General features: G+C 43.1%; 1 long non-coding RNA gene across 1 annotated transcript; it reads right to left on the bottom strand.

Moving 5' to 3' along the window:
- Positions 1-4,249: 4,249 nt before the first annotated feature.
- LOC146183581 (uncharacterized) lies at positions 4,250-7,311 on the bottom strand. The gene is made up of 3 exons (XR_014708491.1): positions 7,243-7,311; positions 4,519-4,674; positions 4,250-4,264 (listed from the first exon to the last, which is right to left on the bottom strand). It is a non-coding gene; the product is annotated as an uncharacterized LOC146183581 (long non-coding RNA).
- Between the last annotated feature and the right edge of the window lie 16,829 nt (positions 7,312-24,140).

The raw sequence follows: 24,140 nt of genomic DNA, 5'->3' as shown, positions 1-24,140 counted from the left end.
GCTACTAGACTGAGTTGAAGATGTCACGTTTCCCTGCTCGTTGTGCCCGCCGTCCTATTACTTCATTGTCACGAGCCATCGCTTGATTGCTGCCGCGGTCTCCCTGGAGAGGACGTCACTCAGGTACACGCTGCCTCTCCTCAGGCATCCTAGAAAATATACGACAGAAAATATCAGCCTTCATTACGTATTCATATGAGTTTCCTAGCCTGTTAAAATGATAAAAGGCTGTCACTCAAGCAATTATAAGGACCTTCAGTGGTATCAGTAGTGATGTAGTCATCTGATGATATCTGAAGTCATTTGAAATATGAGGTGCACCATTTTTACACATATACTGCTTGTCCAAGCAAATTTGATCCAAGGGATAAAAAAGACATTTCCGAGGCAGGGGAAGGAAACCAGATACATATTGCTGGAAGCTACCTTGAGCGCCACAGAAAAGGTTTTGTTTGGAATCATTAATTGACATTATTTACCTAAATTACTGATTAATGACTTACACAATAAATGGTGTTGCTACTTTGAAGAGTACCGGCACAAACCACGTTTCATTATTAGCGATAAAGAACCATCACGTCTGGATTTCGTTCCCCAGATACAATAGGAAACCCCGAAAATACAAAAATCAGATTGCCGGATAATACAATTGAGGCCTTGACTTGGCTCGATAGCCCTGGTAGCGTTAGACCTATAAGTTGCCTATGGTTTCTTTGTCCGCGCCAGCCCAACCGTTCAACAAGACCGTATTTGTACTTTACAGCTGAAAAATAATGTTCCACTCATTTGTATCCTTACCGCTTTGTAGTCATTATCCTCACTGCAAAGTTCAGCGCGCTCAGTGTAACTCGCGCCTTCATGTGCGCCAAAGGGCTAACGCGAGGCATGGGACCAGCCATTATAGCGGCAGGTTGTTTGGTCCGCTCAAAATAACGTTGAGAGCAGCACAATTGAGGTGTGCGAATGGGCTGGTAACGGTTTCGGTATCTACATAACCGGTATCTACATAACACTGCAGATAGAAAAAAAAAGTACACATGAGGTTTCTAACCGCCAATATCGAAACAGAGGTTTCCGAACGTGCTCACCGACTCTGTAAGTCGTATTTATTGGCTAAAGTGAATATTTAGTGCTTGGAGCGAATAACCTCACTTCCCTAAGTACAAAATAAAACTTTACTGTGCTGTCCTAAGAGGCTGCCGGCAATGCGTCATCGGTTTCCATCGCCTGTTTCTAATGGTTTATTTCTAACCCTTGGCTCAAGCTATCAAGCACAACAGGTGTAATGTAACTTGAATAAAACCTGCATGAGATCATACATATAGGTATATTTGTAAGCTTTACAGATTTCACTTACAAATATTACGAGAATCGCGTCACTGCGGTCTTTCTTTAAAATTGACACCAATATTCGTGGCTAAAATAAAGTACTCAACGTATTAATTCAGCTTCGCAAGTGCAGCTGTAACAGAAAGTGAGGGCTGGCGACACCGAAGGTGTGCCTAGCTTTCAAATTTTCTTAGATGACCCAACCGTTCGAAATATGTAATTTTAAAAATAAGCCCTTGATAGTGGCTTTCTCACAGCGTATATGGGTGCCTTAATAAGAAACATAATAGAGGTCCCATGACCATCTTTCGTTTCAAATGAAATTTTTATATGTGGTGGGCAAATATCTAGACACAAAGGAATTAACCTTAGTTTTGCAAGATACGGCGTAGTTTCTTCGAAAACAACAAAAATATTACAGTATATCTTTAGGGGTAGAAAACGCTGCTTTTGCCATTTCAAAGTGTTGCAAATTTAGATACCATGATTTTGTCATTTACTATTTTTTACTCACAAAATATATGCGGGTTTTACATATACAAACAGTTTTAGGAACACGTTTTGTTTTTGCAGTTGAGTTATTAAAAAATCGCAAACTTTGGTTCAGGAGCGATGCGCTGTAAAAATATGCATTTTTAACCTTGTATACTTGAATGTGATGCATTAGGTCGGTTGCACTAAATATGTTTTGGAGCTCCAGACCGCTAGGTGTGTTCTACACAACACATAAAAATTGCCCAAAATTCGAAAACAGCAGTAAAGAGTAAATTTGCTGTGATTAAAAAAAAGATCTTCGATCTTCAAATACCTCTCAAGAATCTTCAGTACCTCAACAATATCGCGGACTAAAAAGTGTTGCGTTATATTGTTTAAAAATATAACATTAAATATTAAACCAAGTGCTTGTCCTGATAATGGCCAAATTCAGCCTGCATTCTTGCAAGATCCAATGCTATCCTGGCACTGAAACTATTTCTCTGCATTATCTAGGTTCCATTCTTTATTCCTGGAAAAACTTGAAGCTCTAGGTTTGTTTTTTTCTACATATAATATTTAAATTGGCCAAAATTTAAAAAAAATGGTAAAATAAGGAAAACTGATTAGGACTGAAGAAAATGCCGCAACATCGATTTTTATCGAAATCTGTGGAAACAATCCAAAGTACTTTGTTAATATGAGTCAGTAAATATATTGAATTCTGCAAAATGTAAAATTAGAAATATAAAAATGCCTGTTTTTAATCTATAGATTTGCTTATATGACTCCCCCTTATAGAGTAGGCATCAAAACTTCAATTTAGTATTTGCTCAATTTAGTTACATTTTACTGTAAGTAAAATTTAAAGTCTTGTCAGCGCTAATAAAGCCTTTTTCTGCTTGTCAGCAAGGATATAATCTAGCTTAAAACGGTATTAATTCGCTATTTCTGTCAATTTCATGGCAGAACGCAAGTGAAGGCTGCACTTTTTCTCTGTCTTTCATTCTTTTTTATTTCTAGGTGCAGTAGTATTCAATCTAGTCTATTAATATATTATTCCACTTCTCAGCTTTGACCATAACTAACAATACTATATTTTTGAAGATGGTTTTTAAATGTGTAATTTTTTATAATGCAATCATAAGCAAATTGCTTTCCAGCGTTACAGAGAACACACATAGCAGCTTAGATCTCCAGATTCTGCCTTAAATTAACAATATAACCTGCGTAATAAAGACAGAATATTTTAGTGCAAACAACGTAACGCATTACGCCAGTATGTAAGGTTGAAAATAAACATTTTTGTAGCGCGTTGCGCTTGAAGCAAAGTTTGCAATATTTTACTAAATCAACTGCATCAATGAAACAAGCTTTCAATACTTCTTGTACAAATAAAAGTTATGTTGATGTGGTGAGTAAAAAACAATGGATGACAAAATTTTAGTGCGCAAGCAGCAGGCCTCCAAACGTGCAACATTTTGAAATGACAAAAACGGGGTTTTCCAGCTTAAGTGATAGGCGTTTTTTTTTTTTTTTTCTGAGAAAACTACGCCGCGTCTTGAAAACCTAAAGTTTCCTTTGTGTCGAGAGATTAGCCCACGACATAGGGAAATTTAATTAAAACAAAATGGTCATGACTCCACGATTACTGTTCCTGTCCAAAGACATCCATATTTGTTTTCATTTCGTCTCTTCAAACAGGCTGGTTTAGGCAATGCGGTGAATAAATATATCACCATATATACTAAAGATTTCCGCGCTACACGTTGTACCTAAAGCTACCTATATTGTCACAACTGTCATTCGTTATTTGTAGCTGAAACAACATCACAAAAGGCATTCGATTGCAAATTGTTCGCGAGTTAACTAGGCGTACGGGATGACACACGTGTACTCTGCAGAATACAATTTAAGAAAGCAGTCACAAACTATAGGCAAATAAAGCTATGATACGGAGCATATGTATTACTCCGGTTAACAGTAAAAAAGTCGACTTTTACCATATTAATATATTCGACAAACTATTGCATGTTCACATAGGAACACAATTAATGAACTCATTCACGCATCTAATGTCTATGGGCATTAGATGCGTGGATGACTTCGCTTTATTCCAATTCGTGCGTTACTGCAAAAAATTGAACGAGGAAAAATTTAATGTCTACACAATTTTCAGCGAGTATACCACAAAATATACTAAGGTGCTTCATATATAGTCACATCACCTAGCAAGTGAAGTGGGATAACAGAACTAATCAGAAACTCACCCTGATCAGCATTTCGCTTTTGCGTCATCTTTGTAAGTTTTTAGGCAGGCTTTTCCACTGTATATCCTCTTCTATATACCCTTGCCATCCACAGGACACAGATCTTCTGGGAGTACCGAACTGTTGGTTTTCGCACCAGTGATACAACTTAATCGAACCATTTCTACGTAGAAGACACTCTCGATGCGCACCTAAAAAAAAATGAAAGCATGTATGTTTAGGCGAAATCATTCACCCGTGATAAAATAATATGATTTGAACAATAAAATCAAATGATCACACTCGAAGCAACAAGAAAGTTGTGGAGAGATAGGAATTGAAGCAATGAAAGACGGTTGCTTACTGCAAAAAGCCAATAGCAAGAGGTCCACCGTCTATAAGAATAGGCAATAAAAATAAGGCACATTTAAAGGTGCATGCAGCAGTTACAGTGATGCAGTGCTACCTTTTGTTAGGCAGGCTTTTCCGCTGATTATCCTCTTCTTTATTCCCCTTCCAACCACAGGACACAGATCTTCTGGGGGTGCCAAACTGTTGGTTTTCGCACCAGTGATACAACTCAATCGATTCATTTCTACGTAGAAAACATTCCGATGCACATCTAAAAAAATGAAAGCATGTATGTGTAGGCTAAATCATCCACACATGATAAAACATTATTATTTGAACAATAAAATCAAATGATCATACCCGGAGCAACAATAAAGTGATGGAGAGATAGAAATTGAAGCAATGAAAGACGGTTGCTTACTGAACAAAGTCAATAGCAAGAGGTCCTGTGTCTATGAGAATAGGCAATAAAATTATGGCACATTTAAAGGTGCATGCAGCAGTTACAGTGATGCAGTGTTACCTTTTTTGTTTCACTGCAGCGGTTGGTATAAATATTGCAGAAATTGCTAGGCATCTCAGGTAACCCCATTGAAAACCTCATCCAAAGTTGCTGCGGCGTGTTATTTGCAGCTGTTAACGGTAAGACAGGCTATCCTATGAGTGCATGTTCATTTCCTCCTTTTTGTACCTTGAATGAAAGCGACTGAACAGTGGGTGTTGTAAGAGGTGCCGCGTCCCTAGGAATAGGGAACAAAATTAAGTTTTGCTTGTAATAAACAAAGGTACAAAAAGGAGCAAATATGCTCGCAATAATAGCATGATGACCTACCTTTTCATCAACAGCTGTAAACAACCTGTCACTACTAGTCGGTTCTTTGGATAGGGTTGTCAATGCCAGAGCTTAAAGCTAAGAGCAATATGAGTAATATTTATAGCGGTCACGGCCGTAAAGAATTAGCACAATACTCCATTACTGTAACTATTCAACCGTCCATTTATACATATTGTTCATTAAAGAACCATGCACATCTTAAGTTGCTCTTTTCTACTCCCAAATGATTTTCTATACAATTAGAATACGTGGGTCGCTGCTTCGGTTTAAAATTTTTGTACGATGGCTGTGACGTGCACTTCATGCATACAGAACGTGAGGCACAATGAGCTATAATTGCCGAACAGGCGGACCTGACGTCCTGTCCCATTTAAAGTGCGCGCCGTGATCGAGCGCTTCGCGAGCTATATATCTCGGACGATATGGTCGCCTCGTACCGGCCGTCAATTTTTTGTACAATGTGTCCCACATGCACGTTGTTTACTTTCCAGTGATAGGGGCGCAGTGCACACACGGCTGATGCTCCTTTTTGCTTGTTTTGTTATTTTCCTCAGCTTTCGAAGCGCGTCTGCGAAACCGCTCTCCTATTGTCGCCGCTTCCTGATAGCGCGCCCTCACCTGAAGGTGCGTTCTCAGAAGGGGGGCGTCGATTAAGAAAATTTTGAAAATAGGCTCACTTGCGCTGTTCACGGCTTTCAAATCCTCAATATGATATTAACCATTATAAAAGTGGGGGTTCATTATTACTAAAGTATAGCCTAATCATCAAACGGCATCACGCACACAACGTCTGCCCCACTGTAAAATTCGCTTGCACAGACCGCACGGACAGTTTTCAAAGCATCGTCTGCACATTTGAAAACAAAAAACTGCCCTAACTCTTAACAAAATCCAAAAACTGAGCGAACATGGCTTCCTGCGCGCAGAAAAGACGCTGTCCAAAATATATGTACAAAGCTGAGCGCGTAGTATTCGGTTACTAATCGATTGCGGCGCGCTGCGCAGTCAAAAAACTGCGCAAATGGCTGCCGGTAGTGTTCTGTCGCGCGTTGGTGGCACACACACCTGTTATGCACGGCTTCTCTATTTTCGGCGCAAATGTTGTTCATATCGCAGCCAGTAAATAAGTCCACGCACTTGCTTGCATGTAACCCGGACGAAAATTCGCTTAGTTCTTAAGTCATGCTTCGCGCAGTTATTTCGAGGAGAATACGGAAAGAGAACATTTGGGACTGGTAGGAGATTATATAGAACCAATTATGAAGCAATGGCATGCTGCAAAGGTGACAATTTATTTTGTCAGCTTGTCCGGAGGCCACGGCAGGGAGAAATTGTTTTCTGGCAGGAACGCTTGCAGCCATGACGAGAGAGCCCCTTTAGAGCTTCCCCGACGGCGCTCATATTAGCGCCACAGGTCCGTCTTTGCTATGGGCAGGTAACAGCCAAACTGGTCGGCTCAACTGCTGCGGCTCTTTCGTGTTGCAGCGCCCTTGGAATGCGGCCATGAACAGAAGCGGACGAGCGGAGCCTATGTGAAGCCACGACTAGGCTCGTCTTCGGGGCCTCCCCCTTCAACGCCCCTGGCAGGTTCCAGATGAGACTTGCAAGCTGTAGGGGGCCGTCAGGACCATATACTGCAGCGGTGTCGGAATTAGATTCAGAACACGTGTGATACTGATGAGACTGAGCTGTGCGCAGAAAGTACTTGAGGTGGTTCTAATCGAACTTGGATACGGCGAGCAAATGGTTGTTGCACAGGCATGCTGGTAATTTTGCTGGTGGAGCTATTCCAGCCGTGGCAGTGCAGGAGGATCCCTTTTCCGCTCCTCGACAGCGACCAGAATAGTTGGCACTACGAGGCAGTCGTTGCTATGGGCAGGTAACAGCCAAACTGGTCGGCTCAACTGCTGCGGCTCTTTCGTGTTGCAGCGCCCTTGGAATGCGGCCATGAACAGAAGCGGACGAGCGGAGCCTATGTGAAGCCACGACTAGGCATATACTCACGGTCTAAGATGACGGCTTTCACTGAGTCCGAGAATGCCGATGGTTTCCCGCCGTTGCTGTAATCCGTACTCCAGCGACATTTCACAGCTCTACTATTCACAGATATGTAGCAAGCACAAACCGGAGCACATGTAACGTATATAGGCGCAAGAAAAAAATTATACACAGCACAATGAATAAGAAAATTAACGAGGGAAGCAATTAAAGAAAGGTATAAGAACCAGTCGCAAGTCTTGTAGCGTCTTCATCAAGCTCTGAAATGAACGCTTCGGGAGGAGGCCGCACAGCCGCGCAGCGGGGGATTCGTAGACGAGGTGGAACAATGAACTGCTCAACCAGTGCGCGTCAATTCCCGCCGCGGTGTTGTGTTCGCAAGGGCTGCGCGTGGGAACGAAGGACCAACGACCTTCTCGACGTTCCTTTCCTCCTCTACCTCAGCCCTCTCCTGTCTGCATCGGCCAGCCGTTCCCACAGATTGGACCGCGCCGATGAGCGGCCGCCAGCGCGCACCGCTCTAGTCGAGGTCTAATAAATAGTTTCTTTCTGTTCGCAAAAGCATTGTTCCTTCAAGCGAACCACGCACATATCATTTTCTAAAAAAAAAAATAGAAAGCCTACCCATCTACCATCCACAACGTTGCGTAAATCTATACAGTTGGTGCATCGACAAATGCGCACGTCATCTTTCCCCTCCCGCTTCCACCTATGATCGAACAATAGACGGTCGTTCGACCTTTTATATTTACTTCAAAATATTATATATTGTTGCATGATGACTAATTAATAATATCGAAGAGGCGGAGTTCCGAGCTTCTCTGCTGTTCTGGCCAAATTTAGTTATAGATTACACAAACTATGTTCAAGTTAGCTAGCTGAAAATTATCTGACTGAATATATACATGTTTTTATTTGCATTCAGTTAATTTTCGCTATTCCGGTAAAAGTAGATGTTTTTATAAAAATTCTCAAGATCGGCCCAAGAAACGAAATTTTCCTTAATTCCAGGCCTTTGTTTCATAAAAGGTTCATGGTAGAGCAGCAATAATTCCACACTATGTTCTCAGCATAGTTATCCGCAAACAGGTAAAGCTTATATTTTTGTGACATTTGAATTACAGATACGATAGCGCTAATTTACAGAAAACAGCGAACATTGAAAATTTCTTAGGAAAATAAAAAAAACTGTTTTAACACTGTTTAAACTTCTTCCGCCTATTCTACACTACCTCAGCTTTCAAAATCATTAAAAACACCGCGCATAATTTTGTTGCGCTAGTAATTATGGCCACTTTGATAACGCCTTTGTCCAATTACAGCGCACCGCGCAGATCTGAAGTTCTCCGGAATTTGTGAATCGTTCAAGGTTTTTAAATTTTGGCATATTATTGTAACAGGGAGAAATACATTTATAAAAGAGAATTAAAGATATATGCATTGAGAAACAGCCAAGGAGCCAGGCAATGAGGGCCCCCAGTTCGACGCACTTCTTTTTCTTAATCTTCCACAAACGAGCGCGCCACTTCGTCCTCATCATTCTCCAGCTATAAAAGTATTTCTTCGGTTATTGTTTGTCTCGACTTCGCAAATTGACGGTGACAGACACAGCAACGAATGATTCAGAATCAGTTTTGTACGCGTCGAATTCCTGATGCGCTGTGGCATCAGGCACCACACAGACATTTTTTGCAATCACCTTCACCTTAACGCGAATTACAGAAGGAGACGATAACGTTCAATGAGCAAGCAACATATTCCAAATCATTTTAGTAGAACGGAAAAATTGTGAAGGGCATGGAAAACTGCCTCAGTAAAACACAGTGTTTCTGGGCTGCATCCGTTTTTTTCGAATGACTCGACAGCGCACATTATTTTCATTCCTGTACAGTTTCTTCCATGCAGTCCTGGCTAGTGTGCCTGAATGAAGTGTGATCAGCAGATCGAACGCGCGGCAAAAGGCCCACTTCAGGCCGTCTGGATGCCGTCATCTGAGAGAGGCACGAGCATCCGGTTACCAATTGTTTTTTTTTTCTTTTTTTTAGCGTTCGATACCTTGCTTTGCCACTGCAGCACCAGTTATGCTTTCCACCGATCGCATCTGGCGCAGCATTTTCTCATGCGGCAGAGGCTGTCGCCCGCGCTGGTGAAGCGGGCTTCCCGACAGTGGTCGCATCTTATTAACTTCACCCCCTGTTATTGGCGTCCGGTTGCGGTGCGAAAAACAGGCGGATAGAATAGTGAAGCTCTAGTGCCGATGCGTTGAACTGCACAAGGAAGTATTTTTTATTAGTTTTGGGTAGCTTCACCATAATATATGTATCGAAGTCTGTCGGTCTGAAGACGCAAAAACGAGCTCTCACTGCACCGCCTCTTAAAACGAACGTCTAGGGTGAGCACACCCCCGCGCTCATGGCCGCTCCGGTCATCTCAACATCTCAACATTACTGTCCTCATTTCCGTCGACATCTTTTCCCTACTGTTGGACATATTTTTAGAACCTGAAATCCAATCCTGCTTGCATTTCATTCGCTTAGTGGCCAAGAAGTCAGACCTACAGCAATTGCAAATTCCTGTTTAAGGGTCTTATTGGACTGGTCGTAACTACTAGTGCACCAATATTGTGCAATGTGTTTTTATTGACATTGCAAATTGATGTAGAGAAGAATACGTGAACAAAGTTTAAAAAGATATCATAAACGGTTTTTTTTTATTCTCCTCAGAAATTTTCATTGTAATAATGGTGAAGGTGATTGCGAAAAACGTCTGTGGGCTGCCCTATGCCACAGCGCATCAGGAACTCTACGCATACAAAGCTGACTCCGATTCATTCATTGCTGTGTCTGTCACAGTAGTTTGCAACGTCGAGACAAAAAATGACAGAGGATGATGAGGACGAAGTGGCGCGCTCGTTTGTGGAAGAATAAAAAAAAAAAAGAAGTGCGTCGAACTCATTGCCTGGCTCCTTGGCTGAATACAAGTACCTTCGCACTTGTATTTAGAACTCGAGCGTAACCACGGAGCCATCACGCCTTATACGCTTCAGATTCGGATATCAATTTTGTAGACATTTTGCGGAATCCTTGTGGATTGTGGGCGAATGTTCTACTTATCATGGGTCCCGAAAGCGATAGCGCGAATGCATAGGCGGAATTTCTCGACGTTCTTCCTAAGGCTCAATAGGTCTCACTCTGGAAGCGACGGACCAACTGAGCATAGGCATTAAAAACAGTTGAGCAGAGGCAATTTACGAGACTTTTGTGGCCACAGGCCGACAAAAACGACCTTCCTTTTGAGACGTGTGTTAGCGAGGAAAGCACACCTGCGAGAAAAAGTGGAGAGGCCACGCGCTTTGAAAAGTCTGCACGTCCGCCTTTTCTGACGGTGAAGCGGTTATTTCTGTTTAAGGTACTCTCCTAAATGTACTTGCCATCTTGCCCAAACAATTTTGTCTGGCGCATTATTTTGTATAAAATAAAAAAAAAGCAATCGTAGCGGTTTGCTCGAAGCTGTACGTGTTGGTTCAATGCTGGGAACTAAAGCTGGAACGTGAAACCGAAGGAGGTTCTTGCCTCTATCAGCCTCTGTCGCCTCCCTGCTGTTCACCGGTAGTCTGCGCAGAGCGTGCGCAAGCCAACAGCGCATGTGAGACGCGCCAGCACAATCCGTGGGAAACAGGCGGAGGAAGAGGGTGGATGTTTACTTTGCGGGCGCGTTGAGGCCAAATTACAGGCGCCGAGGAACGCGTTTCATCGTACTGGGCGCGCCGCTTTCGAGCTCGCACGATGTCGACAATCGCCGAACCTTTCGCTTTCGCCGTAGTCCCTTTATGTTCTCTCTCCGAGTGCGTTTTTGTTTCGTTTTTTTTTTCTAGATATATAATCTCGCTATTACTGCCTGTAATATATAGATATTGATGCTTATTCGCTTATTTAGTCGAGTTTGCATTTTCCCTCCTTTTCGCGTTTCAGGGTTTGAACTGTTGTCATATTACTTTTATGGATTCCGTTACGCGTGTTTTTACGTTGCATTTCTTCGTGACAGCAAATAAATGCATATTGTAGCGCCCGAACAAGAAGCGAGATCGCTTTGACAAAGACGGCGACGCTGCTGCCGTGACTCGCACGCGTGCGCTGTTCCGCTGCTGTTGTGCTGCACTGTGCAGTTGCCCCGACTTCGAACCATTCTTTGCTGTGTCTGTCACAGCTAGTTTGCAATGTCGAGACAAAACGTTACTGGATGATGATGAGAATGATGAAGACGAAGTGGCGCGCCCGTTTGCGTAAGATTAAGAAAAAAGTGCGTCGAACGCGGGGCCCTCATTGCCTAGCTCCTTGGCTGTCTCTCATTGTATTTATCTTTATTCCTCTTTTGTAAATATGTTTCTCCCTGTTACAATAATATTGTCACGTCTCGGTAGAACGCCAAGGAGGGCCTAGCGTTAGATGGTTTGAATGGTCGACCAGAACGAGTCTTGCGTTCAAGCTTCTTTCTCTTCCAGGCTCGCACTTGTCGTCTCATATGTCATCTTTTGCTTCGCCTTCTATGTGTCAGTTGCCCCCCTCTTCAGGAAGCATCGTCTCGATGAGGTCGTGGGCGATTCACAAATGCCGTAGAATCTTCAGATCTGCGTGGTGCGCTACGCCTTGCACCAGGGCCTTATTGAAGTGGCCGTAATTACTTGCGCAACAAAATTATGTAAGGTGTTTTAATGATTTCGAAAGCTGGGGTATAGTGGAGAATACGTAGTAAATGTTTAAACAATGTGTATTCACCTCATCTGTCTCCTCAGGAACCTTTATGAAGGGCAAGAGGCCACAGTCAGAACTGGGCGTGGTCTTACTGATTGGTTTCCGATTGAGAAAGGGGTGAGGCAAGGCTGCATACTGTCGCCCTGCCCATTTAACCTATATGCAGAGTGCATCATGAGGAAGGCCGGTCTGGACGAGTCTTCAGCTGGAGTGAAGATCGCTGGAAAACGCATCAATAACCTTAGATATGCGGATGATACCACTTTAATGGCAGAAAGTGAATTGGATCTCAAGAGACTTCTGATGCGCGTACAAGAAGAGAGTGAGAAGTTTGGGCTTAAACTGGACATTAAAAAGACGAAGATCATGGCGTCTTGCCCTATCAAGTCCTGGAGCATCAATAGACAAGTGGAAGCTGTGACAGATTTTCTGTTCTTGGGCGCCAAGATTACCTCGGAAGGAGACTGCAGCCATGAAATTAGGAGACGCCTGCTTTTGGGAAAGAGAGCAATGGTTAGCCTTGACCGCCTAGTAAAGAGCAGAGACATTAGTCTGCCAACCAAGATCCGTATAACCCGTGCTATGGTCTTTCCAGTTGTGATGTATGGATGCGAGAGTTGGACTGTGAAAAAGGCTGATCGCCGAAGAATTGACGCATTTGAATTGTGGTGCTGGCGAAGACTCTTAAGAGTTCCTTGGACTGCCAGAAGATAAATCAGTCGATATTGTCGACCATAAACCCTGACTGCTCATTGGAGGGTCAAATTCTAAAGTTAAAGCTCAGCTACTTTGGTCATCTGATGAGAAGAGAGGAGTCGCTGGAGAAAGATTTGATGTTGGGAAAGGTTGAGGGTCGCCGGAGAAGGGGTAGGCAGCGAACGCGATGGTTAGATGGCATTCTCGAGGCATTGCAGATGAAGCGATGTGATGTTAAGAAGATAGTGAGAGACCGGAAAGCGTGGCGTGACATGGTCCATACGGTCACGAAGAGTCGGACACGACTGAACGCCTGAACTGAACTGAAACTATTTTTACTTTCCTAAGAAATGTTCAATGTTCGCTGTTTTCTTTAAATTAGCGCGATCGTATCTGTGTATTGAAAAGTTATATAAATATAAGCTTTAGCTGTTTAATATATAACTATGCTGAGAACATAGTGTGGATTTTTTGCTGCTCTGCTATAAACCTTTTTTGAAATAATTAGGTATGCAAAAGTAGAAAAATTTCGTTTCTTCGGCCGATTTTGTGAAAATTTATAAAAACATTTACACCACCTTGAAAAGGGAAAATTAACTGAATACAAATAAAAACATGCATATATTTAGTCCGATAATTTTCAATTAACTGTAACATATTTTGCGTAATTCAAAACCAAAGTTGTCCAAAAGAGCAGAGAAGATAAGCGCGAAACTCCATCCTCTTCATTAATAATTTCGTGTGGCCGGAAAAATGTTTTGGCAGCAAAACCAATTGCAGATCCCTTCTTTCCATTTATCTGACAATGTTATATAAAGTTTGGAAATTAATATGAAAGGTCGACCGACAATCTTTTTTTTTCTTACGTGGAAACATTCTACTATTTTTTTCTTCCTTTTCCACCGCCTAGCGCAGTTAGAATGGTTTGGTTTGGTTTGTGGGGTTTAACGTCCCAAAGCAACTCAGGCTATGAGAGACGCCGTAGTGGAGGACTCCGGAAATTTCGACCATCTGGGGTTCTTTAACGTGCACTGACATCGCACAGAACACGGGCGCCTTGCTTTTCGCCTCCATCGAAAAGCTGCCGCCGAGGCCGGGATCGGACTCTAAACTAATAAGCGGAACAAACTAATTTGTTATTTATTGCCGATATATATGTTGCGCGCCATATAAATGTACCGGGGCTTGTCATGCTCGTAGTCTGCGCGAAAAACTGCCATTTTTTTCTTTTTTTTACCACCGTGTGAATGCCCAAAACTAAAATGGCAAACTCGAGTCTTCGGCTTTTCATTTTCCAGGGATTGCGTCTAGAAAGTACACACATCGTATTCGTTCCTTTCCCCAGTTAAACAGACGATGCTGCGCGTAGTTCCTTATGGATAATGCAAAAGCACTAGGACAAAAAAAATGGCTGAGAAAACGGTCATTTGTTCGATCAACTTGCGGCAACGTTTTCTTTCTCGGCAATGAAAAAGCTACTTTCTAATCATAATTTAATGTCACATAATCGTGCTATGACAACATGGTTTCGTTTTGCATGCGCGTTCTCACTAACAACTGGATTTGTATTAGAGGTTAAGTAGATCCAGGGATGTAATCGGCGTCCACTACAAGCATATTGGGTCGGGAGTGCTAGCCGGCTTCCTGGCCCACATGGCACGCGGCCGACCGTGGGCTGCCAAATGCCCGAGCAACCATTGCCAAACAGGTCGGCATTCAGTTGGCGTCACAAGCTCGTGCCATGGTTTCTGGCCGACCTCTGCCCAACGTAGTACATGGCCGACCATGGGCTGCCATATGGCCGAGCTACCATGGCCAAATTGGTCGGCGTTCAGTCGAGTGCTCGAGCTTGGGCATTGCTTGATGGACGACTTCCGCCCTACCTGGCACATGGCCAACCATGGGCCGTCATTCGACCGAGCCCCGAATGCCGGCAGGTCGGCTGCCGACTAGCTGCCGATGACCGGCCATAGGTTGGCAGTCGGCCAATGCTGCTTGGGATAGTATTCAAGACAATGACGATACGTTTAGTGGTAATGATAACGATCGTAGTAGCAAATACAATGACGGTGATTTAGTTCGTATTGATGATGTTGGCGTTATTGATGAGGATGATGAGTAACAAGAAACGTAACCAAGCCTAACGAAACTTCTGCTTCGTCTGGGTTCAGCAGGGTTATGCTATATCGTGTTTTCTTTATATTCACGTGACCGAGCTGAATATATAGTCGGCGCTTCATCAATGACAGCTTTCGACATGGATTCCTGACATATAACTCCCGTTCTCCCTTCATAACGGCCACCTCGGCTGACGCAAAAGGTTAAAGCAGAGCGGTGTTTCCCAGCTGATGCCTTTATCCACTCTCAGGTGAACATTCACGTTCTTTCACAGCAAAAAAGTATTTGTCATCGTTCAACCATCTAAGACTACAGGGAGCACTCTACGGCTCAGCGGGCCGCAAACCTCGTCCGCATCAAATTTTTCTATTTTTACTTACATTTCATTCTTTTTATTTCGATTTCTTTTTGCATCTTTCTTCCTGTTCATATTTTGCGTTCTGCATTAGCTTTTCAACTTGTCTGCAGTTTTCTTCGTTTTTACTGGAATAGCCAAAATAACTGAAGGCCCCATGACGGTCTCAACACATTGTTACTGCGCTAAACCTTTCCAAACACCCGCAACATTCGCTTCATTTTGCGCCATGTTTTCTTCCGTTAAATTAGTACCCCGCCGGAGTGGCGCAGTGGTTACGGCGCTCGAGTACTGTTCCCAAGGACGCGGGATCGAATCCCGGCCTCGGCGGCCACTTTTCGATGAAGGCAAAAAGCAAGGCGCCCGTGTGCTGTGCGATGTCAGTGCACGATATCAGTGCACGCGACAGGCGCATTTGTGCACCACGATTTTGGTGCTCTGAATCACGGCCTGAGTGAACGAAATTAGCTGCGGCAGTGACTCGACAGCCCAGTCCCAGCGGCAGGCTGATATGTTGGCGTTGGTTGCAACCGGCGCGATGAGCCCTTTGCGACTTGCATCGTCACGCGCGCTGACTGCGTGAAGCGGACGAAGAACCACTGCAGACATACTTATTGGCCTGCCGCTCAACGGGGTCGTGGAGCCAATGCCACATTTCGCTGAAAGCCAGGTTGAGAGCAGCACAATTGTGGTTTCACGAATTCGCCAGTCACGTGATATTTTTTGTATTTCGCAGGCTTTGTTCAAGGCTTGGAAAAACTATACACGTGGGGCTTTATTGGAAATAGGTGGAATGGGGGTTTTGGAAGATGCTCTCCAACTCTGCAAATCAGATTTGTTGTCTAAAGGCAATAGTTAGTAAGTTATAAAAAATTGTACTAATTACAAATTAGTTAATTGCAAAACAAAAATTTGCCTGTGGTGCACCACATAGCTGGCAGCTGTACACAGGTGATTTCTCTGGCCCATCCAAAATGTTTCATTTTTTTTACCCTTGGTTAAATTTAGCTTGAACACCCTGTATATTTCCATCGCTACTTTCTCTTCATCATGACTAAATGACAGCTGAGGGGATTTATTCCGTGCTGGCACCCTTTTTGTCATTAATCATAACATTCTATAGCTGAAGGAACAAAGCAGCTCCCGAAGGGCACTTGGGGAAGAGGATATTTTTGAGGAGATGCATCGCCACGGACCTCCGCACCCACGCTGAGCCAAGCCGAGTGCAAATGCGGGATATGTGACTCTGTGCAGTGATCACACAAGACACAATTTTTGTAATTTCGAATTATTTGAACGTTATAAGCGTACTTGTCGCACGAGAAAAACTACTTACATATTTAACTTGACAGTGGTTACGGAGCCCTACGATAGGTGACCATATAAGGTTATGTTCAGCCTTGGCGCTGCATACTCAACATAAAAACCTGACGCTGCATATTGATTTTTGCGAAAAAATAAAAACATTCAGCTGGTCTTCCCTCTGATATTACGCAATGATACAGAAATGCGGGGCGAAGACATCTTGCCCAAATTTTGGATCAAAGCCAGTGCAGAGTTATTGAGTAATCTCACTCTGTGATGCGCACTTTGTGCAACAAATCCAGTGAAAGCTTAAATATTTGCTGTAAATTTAACATCTCGTTGGCTGGTCCATGTCACCGGCAGCTAGAATCTATATTCTGTTATATCGTTTTCATTAACTAGTTAACATCTATACACCTAAGAGCACAGATTGAAACTGTTCGGAAGCTCTGAGGGGCTTTTTCACTACCGCATGTCCCGTCCTATGGCGAAAATTGCAGCAAAGAGTAATAAAAAGAGCCGCTTTATGCAAATTCGAAAGTACGAGGTTCAGCAATACAGAACACCAGGAGAGTAAAGCATTTCTGCGTTACCAACATAAAGCTTCCTCTCCGAATCGGACTTTTGACATAGCTTCTCTTTTTGAAGCTTATCGGAAAGTGGTCAAAAAGATTATTGTCAAGCAGTTCTTTACCACACCTTCAGACAGTGCAAGCTGAAATAAAAGCATGTGTTGACTTCAGTGAAAATTCGAGGCACAGGCTAAGTTTAGTAATGCTGAAATCTCCTTGCGGAAAGTGAATAGTCATATCTCAGTGACATGAAACCATCCAGTTCAAGAATCCAAGTGTGATTCTGAATCACTGTTCTAAACGAATGCTGGCTTCCACGCACCCTAGCAGAACTGAAATCGAGAAAAGTGGAAGGTGGAGGCCAGGAACGCATTTCTTAATTAAAAAATGCCAATGCATGCCTTACGGTTACAACGGCAGCTGGTCATTTTGAGTATTGCTGCAGGTGAGCCCTTGCGTTAGGCCATTGTTCAGCAGGACGAATGGACTTGCATAAAGGCATGACATTGTATCGCACTCAGAAATTGGGGTCTGGCACCGAATTTCAATGGGAAGTTGTTTATGAACGCAACTACCTAGGATAACATTAGATAACGCGCAATCAACAATATATTTATATCTCCTCCCATAACGCATGTATTTTTCTGCTTTTTCTTTCTAAAGCGCTGGCCTTTGGTTACCTACCCTAGTGAAAAACACCATATGAGTCGCAATAACCTCATACAGATTTCTCATACTTAACTCATACAATTCTCATTAATTCTCATATATTTGTCATATGATGAATGAGTGTAGTATGAGATTATATGAGATTTGTATGAGATTGGTATGAGTTTAGTATGAGAATTTGTATGAGGTTATTGTGACTCATAGAGTTTTTTCACTAGGGTATGGCGGACTTAATTCCTCGGTGCAAGCATAGGACAAATTTTCAATGGAGAGGAAAAAAAATTATTTCTGACAACAAATGGCTGGCTCCAGATGGCCCCTTGTGACTAGCAGACCTACGGGCCAGGGCGTGTTGCCGCTTCAAATTCTGGCCGGGAGGTTTTGTGTCCCGGCGGCCTCTTCCAACAGTGGGTTGGTTAGGAGCTGGAGCTCGGGGTCCCAGCAACGCTGAAATTTTTCGCGGGTTTCTCTACCATTTATTTTGTGCGCTACCTCAGGGGCATGCTGATATTCCGAAATTATGTGATTGAAGGTCCCTCTTTCTTCTCTGAGTTTGCATTCATCATCCCTAGCTTCGGGAAACATGAGGTTCGCCACAACCGGGTGCTGGTGCGGGTAGGTTTGCAATCGTGCATACGCGATTGCCTGTATGGTATTTAGCGTTGCGTCTGCATGGTGAAGGGGCCAGTCTGCGTTCCAATCTGTATTGCTCCGCATTTTTTCCACATTCCGAGGCATGATTTTTCTAGGCACTGGAATATTACGTCCCTTCATCTAAATATGTCCATCATGGTAATTTACCATATTGCAATTCAGCTTCGAAACTGTTCTCAAAAAAGCTGTCCACTCTTTTTGTTTGTTTTTTTGTGCCCCCTTCAAACTATTCGGTGGGAATGCATGACAAACGTAGTCATGAAAATTTCAGTGTGCGTCTGAAGATGAGGCCGTTCCCAGCAATGTTTTCACAATATCTTAGAACACCGAAATTGCTTCGCAATCAAAAGTCATATAAGAAACCTCAACTTGAAGAACCTGTCGCTTACGAGGGCTGTCGACAGGTTTTAAAAGTCAAATTCCAGGTAAGATAACAAGTGATTAGACTGCTGACGCAGCAGACAATCTTTGACAAATCGTGGTTTATGACGAATGCTGTAGGCTGTCTGTGAATACTACTCTTTTGCCGCAATATATCGTGCCCATTCCGTAGCAATATATAAATATACTTCTTGATCATGGCTGGTTCCTTTCTGCTTGAAGCTGAGAATTCACCTTAACTGTCATTTGTGTCGATGGCTGCACAGCTGACTGTAATAGATTCTTAGGGAGAATTCTTTGAAACTTCTATTATCTACACATGCGAAATTCGTAGTAAAACAGTTTTAACGGGTATAAGCATTAATTTAGAAGAAAAACGCATAATATTAACTGCCCTTATTTCGGCCGCATTCTAGATGGAGAAGCATTATACAGTTACCCTGAATGACAGAGTTCAGCGAAAGCTCCCTGCCGCAGGCATGAAGTAAACGTTTCCATGCTGCCGTTTCAAAAGCTTTCAAGCGTTTTTGTGCTTGAATGCTCGCATAGACTGAATGAATTTTCCGGCCAACTTTAATACATCGACGAATATCTATCTTTTTTTTTTCGTCGTGTATATTTTGACACTTAGTTTTCTTCGTGACAACAAAGCTCGCGTCATGTCAGTCTCAACGCGCGCAGAGTGAGAGCGAGGCTGAGTGAAAAGTTGCATTGAAGTGAAAATTCTTGCATTAAAAATGCGTCTTTGCCTGGCTAATTGACGCAAGTGAAAGTGGAAGGTGGGAAAATAGAAAGAAAAAGAATAAAAATGCCCAATGTTTTTTTCGCACAAAGAAGTTCGCATCGGCACGTGGTGATTTAAGCAAAAAAACACTGCGTATGTTTGGGAATGCGACCTGTTTACATGCGCAGACGACCAAGGCTGCTTGGATCATGTGCCCTTCGAAATAACAAGCTGCTCATTAGCACGCACCCACGCCTTCGACGTATTCATTAGGAGGGCTGGTTTCTTCCGGCAGTGCGTTTGTAATGCGCGATACTCTCTTCGCAGAAAAAATAAAACATGATAGGCGTTCAATCTTCATCGGCATGTGTTTCTAGTGGTATCGCTTGCTTTCGAGGCATGTTTTTTTCTTTTTTTTTTTTAGAGATGTTCAGCTCACCTTTCATGTAGTGGAAAGAAAAGGCCGCACTCCGATGTACGTGGTGTACTCTGGATAATAACGTCATAGAGCAGCCCTATATCTATGGCCAGGTTGATAAACATAAAACGGCCCTTTTAAAACTTTATTCCTGATACCGTGTATTTATGAGCAAGCTCGTTGCAGGGGAAGTGAGCCGGAAGTGGGTTTTATGCTAGCGATATAAACTTCATCACATCCTTCTCATCTACTGAAGAGAAAAGAACGAGTACATGGAAAAAGAAATGTTTCAGTTTATAGACTACAGAATCGCCTATCGTAACAGGTTGCTGGTTCCCATTTTTTTTTCTCCTCGCGAACGCCATGCACAACAAGGATAACGCCGACTTCATACTACAGAAAAAGACATCAACAACTTAACGGCAATGATCACTCGTCATGTTGAGTACATGTTCGAGCAAAGCAGCGCAGCAGAGTTTGAAATAACAAGTTCGTGCAATTGATACTAGCTATACACTCTGACCCAAAATTGGTCACGTGGGAGCCAAAGCCACTGCTAGTCCCCGTTAGCAGTGCTAAAGGACCAACTGCGACAGTGTGCGTTCCGTGTGCAAATTGCATGGACGAAATGCTTTTCCTTGGCCTGAAAAAGATTAACTAAACAACGAACGGAAGAACTTGCTCCCCTTGCTTCACCATTACTCCCTAAAAGAAGCATGGCGGCCCCCTTCAAAGCAGAACCACTGGCTTCACAGTGATTTAATTGTTACTACTGGTCCTTTCTCAGTGCCTTCAGTGACCATAAATGGGGCAATAGCCTGTCGCTTCGTCTCATTACGTAGGCAGCGTCGATTTATACTCGTCTCGATCCACATCTGTGTACCCAACGAACAGCGACGTTGTGAGGAACTGTGCACGAGGCAGCATTTCGGCGGCGGCGGATTTCGTTCGGTTTCAAATGCCAAAGTGTAAGGCCAGTGACAGCACCTCTGCTGTCCGCGCCGAAGCGGACCAGTTTGCGTTAAAAAAGGCTTCGTAGCATTGAAGAGACCGGCATCTGAGAAACTGAACAAAAAATCAGTTGAGCCTCACTACTTTTCTACGGTGATTTAAAAGGCTTAGCGTTAATTAAGAATACGTAGTTTCATTTCATTACCCGTGAAGCTGCGTAAATATTGAAGAAACTTAGCCAAACGGTGAGCCGCGACCCGTCCATTCCCCGTCGCCGCCCCCCAGAAAGAAAAAAAAAACGAAATGAACCACGACTAACTTTGTTTAGTCGTGGTTCATTTGCAACAGGCCACTATGTCCAGCTGCCGTATCCGCAAAACGTGAAAATAAAACAAGGATTTGTGCTTTCAAGCACCGGCCGTGACGTGTGCACGGTTGATCACTTCTTTTTTGGGTCAAAATCCAATTTAGACCGGTGTGGCTATGCTTTGAGGCTCACCGTAGCTTGTTTAAAAATCGCGTGACCGTAAAATAATAATACATAGCTCTAAACAGCAGTACTTTTTACAAAACTGTAAGTGGTAAACCCAAGCAATGTGTGTGCTTCGTACATTAGGCGGTTGCAGTGGCCTGCTCATATCCACGCTCAGTTCCCAATCCAGCGGTTTGTAGTACGAATCCTGGCATTGTCATGTGATTTTCTTGTTTGTTTCTTTGTTACCCTTATTATTGTCGTATGTAATTGGACGATGATGTTCCAAATAAAAGATATAATAAGGACGGTACTGCTCTAGATTGCGTAATAATGAGGCTTCGTTTGCCTTTTTTTCATTAAAAGGCTCTTCCTAGGGACTAACTACTGCACCCCTTTCCAGGGGGATCAACAGTTAGATCCTTCACAGTTAGTCTCGAATAGGACTAATGGTTTTGGCAGCGCAGTTAGTCTGGTAAAGGACTAACCCCCTACCCTTTATAGTACTTCTTGGCTAAGAGTGTAAAAAATAGGTTTATTTCAAAGACAAGAAAAGTAGCTCGCACACTGTAAAGTCCACTCTCTCGATTAAGCCCAAGTATTGCTTCCGACTGCTTTTAGTTTTACTATACCAGCGTAGCGCCTGGACAACGCTTGACAGCCGAAACTGCACGCACTCAGCCAATCTAGCAGATGAAAAGCGGGTACCAAGGGACCGAATCGGACCGCCTTCTCCCCCTGTTCGCTACAGACGCCGAAGGCTATCACTTGGTGGCCACGCCTGTACACTGCCAAATTTCTTCTTAGTGGCACTGGGTTACCACTCAGTTAAACATCGGGCAACATGTTTTCCAAACGAGTTCCTATGGACTGAAAGAGTTGCAAATTGACTTTAAAATAATCTCCATCCCCCTCCCTCCCTCACGTACAAACCACCGCTCCCATAAACGAGGGAGCAACGTTTAGCAGTAGGGTCATATCCGCAAACGTAACTGTCGGACATGTCCCCGGAGGAACGATCAAATCAACCAGTTACTGACAGTGTGGTACATTAAGGGTTCGTAGGCTCCTCTGATTATGAGAGCAAGTAGGGCGAAAAAACTGATCAGGTAACAAACACGTAATGAACCCAAAAGCAAATGCAAGCAAAGGTGCAGTAAATATGTCGCTCTCGGAGTGGCTATTTCGACCGCGCAAACACGTGAAAGAAGGTAATGAACAGGAATGAAACGAGAGAAACCCAGACACAAAAGAAAGGGACCGTCGGTTGTAGGTGAAATTTGGGAGAAATGAGGAAGAAATGAAGAAAAGAGGAATGAAAAGCAATTTTGCACCGCCCCATAGTGCCAGGCCACATACTTCTTTAGCCGCGAGCCGCACATGACGCCCGCAGAAAGTGTACCTAAGGATTCTCAAGGAAATGCAAGATGGAAGCATATTTATGGCGCCGCCGTATTGCTCGATGGGTTCTGGTGTGCGCTCGTCGTCAGCTTGGGAGCGGCGGCGGAGCCAGTTGGGAACAGTCCAAAGAGGCCGACTAAGATACTTTGTTGGGCGAGTTGGTACTTATTCATTATTTATATAAACAGCGCGAACACGAAGACAAGGGACAAGAAACAAGAAAGCCACAGTACATGCGCTGAACAGCACATGTACTGTGGCTTTCTTGTTTCTTGTCCCTTGTCTTCGTGTTCGCGCTGTTTATATTAATAATGCCAAAGAGGCCGACCTGTCCCCAATTAAAAGGTCTTTTGCCAAGAGTCAGTGTCAGGGTGACGCAGGCAACACTATTCACAGCAGTCGCCGATTTTCTTGGTAGCTTTTATTTCTTGTTACAAGTTTTATTTTAGTTTTCATTGCGTTACATGGAATCCTCATCAACTAACTGATATCTCCCAGATGGAAAGTGTAAAAAAAAAGCTGTTCGTTTCATTTGTCACCAGTATCACTGGATTTTTCGCTCACTTCTGCCCTTCATTCCTTGCCGCTAATAACCTTATCAAGTCGCCGGCAAGCTGAATCCTTGAAATTTCTTTACTGCATCGTACTTGGTCATTATCGGCTGTCGTCTACCAGTTATATTAATTCAGCGCATCGCACATCCCAAATGAATTATCATTAACTAAACCTTAGCACCTACTTTGCAGAAGCGATACATTGGAACACAGTTTTTTCCCTCGTACGATCGAGACACGGAACAGAATACCTGGATCACATTGTTCCCTCCCATTGAAATGAATTTGTTAGAGCGATCAGCCACTGTTAATCACTGTCTTTATAACCTAAATTTAATGATTAGTTTGTTTCTGCGTTTGTTTGTTTGCTCGATTGTTTGTTGATATTGTACTATATGATTACCTTATAGTTTTTCTTTTCCTTTTGGAATTTCTTAAAATATGCACTTTCAGGAGCAGCAACAAACAACCCGTGCACTCTTGCAGAAAAATGTCAAATCAATATTATGCCAGATGTAAAGTCACAAAAAACCTTGTGTTTACTCCTGCGAATAAATTTACATTTGTCAAAATTCATTTCACTGCTGCGCCTGAGAAACTGCGGTTCTTCAAGCAAAAGTGTAGAACACATCTTTCAGCTTTAAATACCTGGAATAATAAGACTGCGAGAAAGACCCGAATAATTATTAAGACCCTGAAACCTAAGCATGCGCAAAGAAAAAAACATATAGTTTGTTTTTTGGTAAATATAAAATAGATGATTGCCCACTAATGCCAACAAAACAGCACAACATAATCCTGATTGAAATTTCGTCACCTCATGTTGTTTATAGTGGACTTACAAAAAAAATTATGTGGCCTAAATGCGCAAAAGCGCGTCGTA

The sequence above is a fragment of the Amblyomma maculatum genome, chromosome 7 (assembly GCF_055883805.1).
Source record: "Amblyomma maculatum isolate TAMU_Amacu chromosome 7, ASM5588380v1, whole genome shotgun sequence".
Taxonomy (NCBI): Eukaryota; Metazoa; Arthropoda; class Arachnida; order Ixodida; family Ixodidae; genus Amblyomma; species Amblyomma maculatum.
The sequence above is the reverse complement of the archived record's forward strand: the minus strand, read 5'-3'. Positions and strand labels throughout refer to the sequence as shown.